Raw genomic sequence first — 10,003 nt, forward strand, 5'->3', positions numbered from 1 at the left:
GGTGCCTCAAAATACATGAGGCAAACACTGGCAAAACTGACGGGAGAACTAGATGTCTCTAAACTAATAGCTGAAGACTTCAATATACCACTCTCATCAATAGATAGAACATCTAGACAGAGGATCATAAAGGAAACAGAGAACTTATGAACTAGACCAAATAGACATATACAGATATTGCAGCCCAAAACAGCACAATATACATTTTTGACAAATGCTCATGGGTAATTTTCCAGGATAGACCATCTGCTGGGTCACAAAACAGGACTCAATAAATTTTAAAATTTTAAAATTATACAAAGCACTCTCTCTGATCATAATGGAATGAGGCTGAATATTGACCTCAAAGTAAGTACTTATTCCCTTCAATTTTCTAAGAAGAAACAAAGAGCCCCAGGAGGAAATGACTTCTAGTTACTGATATGTGGGGGTCATCGGAGGCTGGCTCAGCATCTTATCTTTCAGAAATGAAGCTCATCAGGGGAAAATTCCATCCATGCTCCTAAAGCATCCAATCACCTTTCCAGTGACTCACTTAAGATACGAAAAGACCCAGGGATCACAACTTGGGAAAACTACTAATAAGAGAGAACAAAATAATCAAGTTATAAAAGAGATTCTGGATGTAATAGAGATAACACAGGGAACAAAAGAAAACTTCAAAAAATTAATAGCATCTTCAGACAGAGAGAAAAGAAATAATAGCTAGAATTCAAGAAAATAATTCTATAAAAGAAAACAATCAGCTAACAGAAAGAACCCTTGAAAAGTGAAAAATTGATAGCCAAATAAAAAATTTCAGTAGAAAAGTTGAAAACTAAAGTCAAGAAAAAATCCCAGAAAGAAGTACAAAATGATGAAAGGAAATATGTGAGAGAAAAGGCACAGAACTCAGAGAAGTAATTATTAGGAAGTCCAATATCTGATTAGTGGGAGTTCCAAAAATTTAGTAGAGAAGAAAGACTGTGAAAAAGAAATTCTATTCATTAGGTACAATAAAAAAACATAACTATAGGACAAGGATCCCCAGATTGAATGGGTACCCCAAATGTTGTGTACAATGAATAAAAAGATACCCACTGTCGGGTATTCATAAAAGTTTGGGGCACTTGGATTTAAGTAAGGATTCTTTAGATTTCCAAATACAAAAATACAGGGTCCAAAAAGGAATAAGAATCATAAGGGCTTTGGTTTTCTTAACAGCAACACTGGATGCTAGAGCTTTATATACATTATGTATGGAGATTCCTTTAACATGCCAACAGAAAATGACTTTCATCCTGAAATTCTAGAATGGGCCAAAGAATTATTTAAAGGGGAGGGGATATTAATAAAATATTTTAGATACCCAAAAATCTCAGGAAAAGTTTTCAGGAACTTACTGATTGATCTGTTCCAGCAAAATAGAGTAAACCAAAGAAGGGGAAAAATAGTGAATGCCACTCAAGGATGTCAACAGTGTTGGCCTAAAGAGCCCTGCTAGAGAACCCGGGGTTGGTGCTCAAAATACAGACAAAAGCAATCCACTAAACCGAGAATTCCCCTTATGCATTTCCAAGTGTAGCCCACATGACTCATCAACAGCTTAGGCCAGTCCTGAAAAGGAGATACCTCTTCAGGAAATCCAGATTGCTAAGCATCCCCAAAAATGCCAAACTGGGAAGTAAAACCCAAATATATGGTTGATTCAGTAAGCCTGTCTGACAACCAAGGACTCCTAGACTGTATTTGCAGTGGTAAAGGAAAGCTTTTAGTTAGAAAGGAGGGAGTGGAGGGAGGACTGTAATTATAAACTTAGTTTGTATATTAAGCTAACTGGGCTATTTAAGGAATAGAAGAAGTGTGGAGAACTCTACCTAAAGGCAATTTCTCTTAAGAAACTAAAGTATGAAGGTGAGCACTCAGACCAGAGTCCTCCTCCCTGCATTCTCCCCATATGGGAAAGAATAATGACTACCAAAGGCTAAACGCAGTCACAGTGAAGCAGCACCAAGAGCCAGCTTCACACACAGGAGAGAACATTCCATTTCTCCCCCATGCTAAGCAGTAACAACATACTTGGTAATGAACTATGAAAACTACATCCTTAAACACACTCCTACAACCTCTGCTGTGTTATGGAAACCACATACATTACACTGACAGAGACTTTTTCTCAGGCCTCTTGTCTTTTAAAACACATTCCGTAATAGATACTTCATAATGACTCTGTCAAGTGCAATGTTCAAAACACTGCTTTCACTTGTATATGTCCCAGAAACTCTTCAAAGCAATAGTGTATGCAATTAACATATTCTTTCCTAATGGCCATTCACATGCAGAGCTTCCTTTTCAGTTGGTGAGGCAGGTTTCTTAAGCATTTGAATTTTGTAACCTCCAGGGAAGCTAGAATACTCACCCCACCCACAATTGACTCTGTTATGACCAATAAATCAAGATTGCTTTTTGTATTAGTTTTTGTAAGTTCTATTTTCCAAGGAGTTTGCCCATTTCATCTAAATTGCCAAATTTATTGGCAAAAAGTTGTTCAGAATATGCTCATTAATTTTAAGCTCTGTAGGATTCTTTTTGTTGAGCCAGAAATGTTAAGGAAAAATGAGTCAGTCCATCTATTAAAGCTAATATCCTCTTTCCTGATAAACAGCATGAGTTGACATTGAAAGACAAGTTTCCCATAACTTAAATAGACATCCATTTAAGTAAAAGTGATGAACAAAAATGGAATGCAAATTAAATAATCTAATTAAATGACAGGATAATTTAAGCAAGAAAAATGCTCCCAGAAGAAGCTATTTTGATAATGTTAAGAACAGATGGAACAGGATTACTAGCATTGCTTTTTTATCAATAGCATATTGTTACTTTTATCAATCTAACAAGAAGAAGTAACAGTCATGGGGTTTGATGGACCTAACAATATAGCTTCAGAATATATGAAATAAAACATATTAGAACCAGAATGAAAAAATAAAATGAAAAATCCAGGTGTCAAAATTGTCAAATCAGGTAAACAAAAAATAAGTATAGCTATAGAGAATTTGAAAAACAGAATTAATCAGCTTGAACTAATAAATAGATAAAAGAAGTTACATTTCCCTAAACAGAAAGAAACCATAACAGGGGAGGTGTACAGAGTCAAGAAAATTAGAATACCTCCCCACCCACATCTTTGTCAAAAGAAAACTATGAACATAATTTAAAAAAAAAAAAGAAAAGAAGCTATTTCTTTAAATAAAATAATGACATAGAGACAAATATATGCTAAGTTTGAGCAAGACAACACACACACATACACAGTAATAGGAGCTATCAAAGTAACAAGCTATAAAAAGATTAGTATTTTACAAAAATCATGTAGAATTTACAAAAATTTTAAAATCTAATGAAATGGAAAATATAAATTAACTAGTATAGACTTTTTTAAATGTGGAAAACATGATTGTGCAAATAATAGCAAAGAAAATTGAAAAACCATTCAAAGATTCACCCTTTAAAATATTTCATGGGTAAGATCTAACAAAATAACAGGAGATCGACTATTTCTATACTGTTGTATCTCTAGAAACTAAAACTATTTCTGCCACATAATAGGACAGGGACTCAATAAATATTTGTTGAATAAATAAAAGTTATATTAGCTGTTAATTAGCAGAGATAATGATGTCAACCATCCATATTCTTTGGATAATGCCAATATAATCCCAATTCCACAATCAGACAAATTTACCACATATCCAATAAAGAGAAAACAGTAAGCCAATTTCAGTGTGACCATAGGTATAAAATCCTATATAAAATATTGGAAACTCAAATTCAGCAGAGTTTTAAAATAATTATACACTGTGACCAAATGGCTTTCCTGTCATCCAGAAAGTGTTTTAGAAAAATTAATAAAAACAGATCTATGGCCATGTAAAATAGCATCAGATACTATAAACTGCCCAGAAGTAAACCTTACAAGAAATGTCCAAGACCTTCGTGAAAAAATCTAAAAATATACTGACCTAAATATTGACTTAATTTAAACAAATGCCATGTTAGAGAACAGGAAGCCCCGAGATGTTAAAAATTTCAATTGTGTGCAATGCAATTTAATATTTCAGTGTAATATTAGCCAAAATACCAACAGTATTTTTAAGACTTCTGACAGAATATTTATAAATACTTCTAAAAATGAAATATGCCAAAAGTCAAGAATTTTTTTTTTCATTTGATGGGGATCTTTCATTGCCAAGTATTTAAAAGTTCAATTTATCTAAAGAAATTAAAGTGATCAGTGTTATATCAGTGAAAAGCATATATGGATAAATGGAACAGAATAGAAAGTTTAGAAACATACATACATAAACACACATGCACTATATTTAGGAATTTAAAATATGATAAATGGTAGGATTTTGCAATAGTGGACAGAATATAGACTATTGAGAAAAGAGTTTCTGACAAATCTATTTTTGTTAGGAAAAAATAATGCTTAATTTCTTCATGCTGCAAATTCCCCACCCCACATCTTCCTCAAAAGAAAACTACGAACATAATGATAACAATAAAAAGAAGCTATTTCTTTAAATAAAATAATGACAAATTTAAACTTTTCTAGAGTAAAATATAGGAGACTTCATGATCTTGGAGTAGGAAAGTCTTTCTAAGCAAGACATAAAAGCCAGAAGTCATCAAGAAAATGGCACACAGGAAAGGCTTTATACAATTTAAACTTGGTTAAGTCATAACACTATGAACAAAGAATAAAAGGAAGTTATAAATTTGGGAGGAAATATGATACACATAAACACATGATTAATATCTATAAAAAAATGAAGGCCTCCTGCAAATCAATAAGGACAGGCAGCCTGACAGAAATATCCACAATGTACATGTCCATATAAGGATAATTCCCAGAAGAACTGAATATAAATACCCAAATAAACATAGGAAAAGACTCTCAAATAAAAAACTAGTCCAGAATGTATGGCTTAACTAAAACAATAATATATTAAATTTTTACCTATCAGTAAGTTAAAACTTTTTAAAGTGGCTGATAACAGCTATTGTGGAAAAAGTGTGCTGAATTGGACAATCACATATCATTCAAATGCAAACTAGTACTGCCTTTTGGAAAGTATGCAAAGGTAGTTCAGGGTATCATTCATTCAGTCAGTCTGTCAATCATCTAACCAGGGTCCATGGCAAGAGTACAAATGTAGGCTCACATCAATGTCTAAATATTTAAAGTTGTAGCTCAAGCTCATAAACTGCTAAATACAATATATTCTTGTCAACTTGATGCATACACGTTTATATGGCCTGGTTTGATTTTTGAACTCTTGATCACCTCAGAGTTCTGCTCTGGAAAGCAACAGAGCAGTAAGAGGCAGCCCCCTTATGCTTACTTTTCTCTTCACCCCTGGCTCTTTCCTGCACCATGGGGCAGGGGGGCATCCAATGTATGTGTGTGTGCACCCAGCTTGTGCATTCAATCTTTCTCTCCTGCTCCATCCCCCAGAAAACAGCAGTCACCTCTTGGCTATGCCTTATGTCAAGTCCATCCTCAGAAATGCAGACCTGAGGAAGACCCTACCCTAGAAGAGGGTCTAGAATCATTTGGGCAGGAATCACTGGGTCCTGAACATATAAAGCATGGTAAGGAAGGGAGGGGATACTGAGGTCCTGTTGGGCACATCACCTTGGCCCTCTAATGCCTTGCCCAGGGCAAAGGGGATGGTTAGAGGATGGTCCTTGGCAAGTGGCCTCCTGGCCTGGGTCTAAAGGTTATACTGCATCTAACAAACTGAGAGCCTACATTATGCAAAACCATGCTCTCAATTATACTTGTATATCAATGACACCTAAGGAAAATTAAAAGACATATTAAAAGAAAATGAAAATAAAAAAGAAAAATGAAATTCCAGGAAAATGCAAGAGAGAGAAAAATCCTAGAAAAAAATCAGTTGGGAAGCATATACTCTGCTCAAATTCCCAGTGTTTTGAAACGCTTGAATTTCAATGAGAATGCTCTAAATCTGCATGTATAAGATGGTTGTCACTAGTTGCATGTGGTTATTTAAATGAATTAAATAATTAAAATTTAATTTGATTTAAAGTTTTTAAGTTGCACTAGCTACATTTCAAGCACCCTCAGCCACACGTTGCTAGTAGCAACCACATTGAGTGGAGCAGGTATAGAATATTTCCAACATCACAGAAAGTTCTACTCAACAGTATTGAAAATAATTCAAGGTTGATTTCAATGACAATCTAGGTTAGTTGTATTACAGTAATTTGGTGCCACTTGTGAGTTCTTGATCAATGTCTCCTTTATCTTAAAGTGTTATTTAGAGAATCATAATGTAGGCAATAGATTCAAACAACTATTTGGAGAATCATTATTTAAGCAATAAATTCAAACATTTTGTAAGAATGGCCACAAAACCTGGAAGTACCGGCAAGCTGCCCTGTCTAGCCCACAGGAGTACACTAGTTTGTGTCTGAGATCTTGTGAACAGCCTGAGAAAAGCCTATGCTTCCAGAAATTACCTCGGGGAACCTGGATTCTAATCCTTGGCTTTGCCCCTAATATATATGTGACCTTGGGAAAGTAACTTAAGCTCTGTCAGCTTTCGTTTTCCTGTCTATATAAAGAAAATAACAATATGCCCAGCTTTCCTCACCAAGATATTTTAAGTATCAAATAACACAAGATATGTAAATGATATGGAAGTCACGACGTTCTTCCAATCTCTTTGTATTTTACGCAGATTCGCTGTTAGAGATGAGACCAAGCCAGGACAGACAGAGTTTACTCGAGTCCTTCATCCCTGAAATCTTTCCGCAGATGCTGTGGAGTCTTCACAGTAAGCTATCTTGCAGCTAGAAGCGTAAATGTAGATGGAAGAATTCTAGCTGGTATACTGGGGCTTTACTAAACATATGTTTTTAGGTAATATTCTGTATTTGCATGTGTGAATTTTCTATACTATCCAATTCAGTAATTCTTTAGTCTCAGAATATTTTGTGTAAAGCAGAGTTTACTAGCAACCGAAAGAAAAATGGATAATTTATTCAAGATCTCCACCTTCTTGGAGCTTATTTTAGATGGAAAGATAAAGAAACAATCACTTTGATCAATTAGGAATGTGGTAAATGTCTTTAAAAAGGTATAAACCTCTTGCAACTGGGAGAGAGAAATTCCTTCTGCCTGGAGTTCTGAGGAACTGTGAAGCCTCAGGGGCAGGTGCATGTTTCAGTCACCTCGGGATCTCTATTGTCCGGAAACCCTGCAGTTGCACAACAATGGTAACATTTGCTAACTCCATAGAAGCAAGCTCTGATAGAGAGGGAAGCACGTGCTGTGGAGCCAGCATCATCTGCATCGATCCTGGTGCCCATTAACTGTGAGCACATGAGCAAGTCCCTGTTCCAAATCTAACCTGTGCATCACATGCCACCTTGCAGTTTCCCAAAATTGTAAACTTAGGATAATAACACTTAGTCTGTAGAGATGGCTTAAGCATTAAATTAGATAATGTATTACAAGCATTTAGCCTAGTACCTGGAACAGCGCTAGGTAGCAGTATCTTAAATATTAATAAATGATAGCTGTATCTTGAAATTTGAAAAGATTTTTTAACTATCAGAAATAGGGTGGATTAGAAGTGTGCATTTTAGAGGGAAGAGACAGATTCAGAAAATATGTGGCTATGTGACCGTGTGTGTGGGTAAAGTCAAAATGTCTAGTTTGAAACAAAAATAGTGATAAAAAGACAATATTGGAAAAGTAGGCAGAGGGCAGATTGTGGCCTCCACTTTAAAAGTCAGGTTAAGGATACAGGGTTTATAAGCAGGGGAGGGAGGGAATCAAACCTAGGCTTTAATATTTTCCAACTGTGGCATTTGAATATTCAGTTTAAGTAAAAGTTTAAAATTTGGGAATTCTCGCTTGGCTAAAGGAATTACAAATGCTTAAACCTTTTAATTACTCTAAGCAATTTAAGTGAGCATGTATTTCTATTTAAGGGGAAACCCTTAGTTGAATTTTAAATCTAATTCCTCTACACTAAATGTAGAGAGACCCTAGCAGCAAAAATGGTCTTAGACTCTAATATAAAGTCACTGAGTTCGAGTTGAGCCCCAGAGAAGTGAAATGGCATGCTCAATTTTCAAGGTTAGTTAGTAGCACAGCCAGGATTAAACTCTATACCGTGTTCTCCCAATGGATAATTTCAGATGTGGACATCTCCAAATGAATGAGAAGAAGCTTCAGAAATTTATGAGATACCTATGGTTCACTCACCTGGATTTCCCATTTAAGATATCCCTGTAGCAATGATAGATGTATAAATTCAGGTAAAAATATTTAAGACTGCCGAGATTCCATCAGGTCCCAAGGGGGCTTTGGGGAGTTGAGGTTGGTGAGTTCTAGTGCAGAGGGATTATTGACGGAGCAAAATGTAAACGACGGGCGTGGGGCAGGCAAACCTCTGATGCCCCCCGGAGCCCAGCGTCACTGGGGACCATGCCCAGGACCCAAGCAAGGAAGGGACTGACCCAGGTAAGCCTCCCCTGGGGGATAAATTAATTCTCTCCCTCTAGTTTGGAGACTTTTCTGCATCACCTCTTCACAGCCCCATAATCCAAAGATAAAATTTTGTAATTCTTTGTCTCCAACACTCTTCCTACCATTCTCTGGCATCCTATTTTATAACCGCGATAAACTACTAAACAGATTAAAGATTTCAATGTAACAAATAAAAAGCTTCACTGAGAAAGTCAATGAGACCAGTAAATCACCTTAAACCTGCACCTCAATCCAACTTTATTGCTCTCTACCAATTGCTATTTGCACATTTTCCTTAATGATGTTAAAAATCATCTAAATTTTTGGTTACATATGTATATGAGGGAAAATTTATAAAATGCATAAAAATGTGTTAATTTTAAAATTTGTTGATGTCTTATACCATATCCCTCAGAGATATTTAAGTTCTACTGAATTTTTGTTGTATAATTGCTTTTCAGAAAAGTTGCCAATTTACACTCTTAACTGAGGAATGTGAGATATCCAATCTCACCACACTCTCACTACCAGTAAATACTGACAACTTTTTCCACCAATATCAACTGAATTTTTTTTTAATCTAATTTTAAAAAACAGTTTTCATTGTTAATGCATATAAACATTTCTGACTTTCAAAAATTTTTTCATGACTTTCTTTTTGGTTTAGGTGTCTTTTCTTTACCCAGATTTTCAATGTAGTGTTTGTGTTTCACAGTTTTTGTTTATCCTGTTTATGAGTTATTTACTAAGAACAGTAGGTCTCTTTACATATAAATAAACATATATATGTTTATATGTACATATGTATGTGTTTGCATATGTAAAAATGAATATGTCAAATATCAAAAAGTTCTTTCATGAACTAGAACAAATGGATGGCACTATTACAAAGAATTAATAATAAAGGGGTATATGGGAAAATGTAACTATTGCAAAGTATGAACTATAGTCAACAGTAATATTTTAATACTCTTTCATCAACAGTAAGAAATGTACTACACCAATACTATGAGCCAATAATAGGGGGAGGATTTGGGTGTACTTTTTTATTTCCGTTTCTTTTACGGAGTAATGAAAATGTCCAAAAATTGAACATGGGGTTTTATGTCAACTATGTGATGAGACTGTGAGCCAGTGATTGTACACTTCAGATGGTTTGTATGGTGTGTGAATATATCTCAGTGAAGCTGCATTAAGAAAGCTATATGTATATTAAAATAGATAAGTAATGATATATATGTGCACTAATTTATATTTGTAAATATGAATGTTTATACCTATGTATGTATGTGCATATACAGAGGTTTTTACTTTTTCATAGATCTTGTCTTTTAAATATTTTGCCATAATTTTTTTTTAATGTTTAGACAGGTATCATTCATTGCAGTATCTTATCTTTATTCACCTGGATTTTGTTCATTTTTCCTTTTTTAAAATTTTTTCCATCTA

General features: G+C 34.8%; 1 pseudogene; it reads right to left on the reverse strand.

The window, feature by feature from the left end:
- Positions 1 to 1,896: 1,896 nt before the first annotated feature.
- On the reverse strand, positions 1,897 to 2,088 carry LOC119538953 (annotated as a pseudogene).
- Between the last annotated feature and the right edge of the window lie 7,915 nt (positions 2,089 to 10,003).

The sequence above is a fragment of the Choloepus didactylus genome, chromosome 6 (assembly GCF_015220235.1).
Source record: "Choloepus didactylus isolate mChoDid1 chromosome 6, mChoDid1.pri, whole genome shotgun sequence".
In the NCBI taxonomy this organism is placed as follows: Eukaryota; Metazoa; Chordata; class Mammalia; order Pilosa; family Megalonychidae; genus Choloepus; species Choloepus didactylus.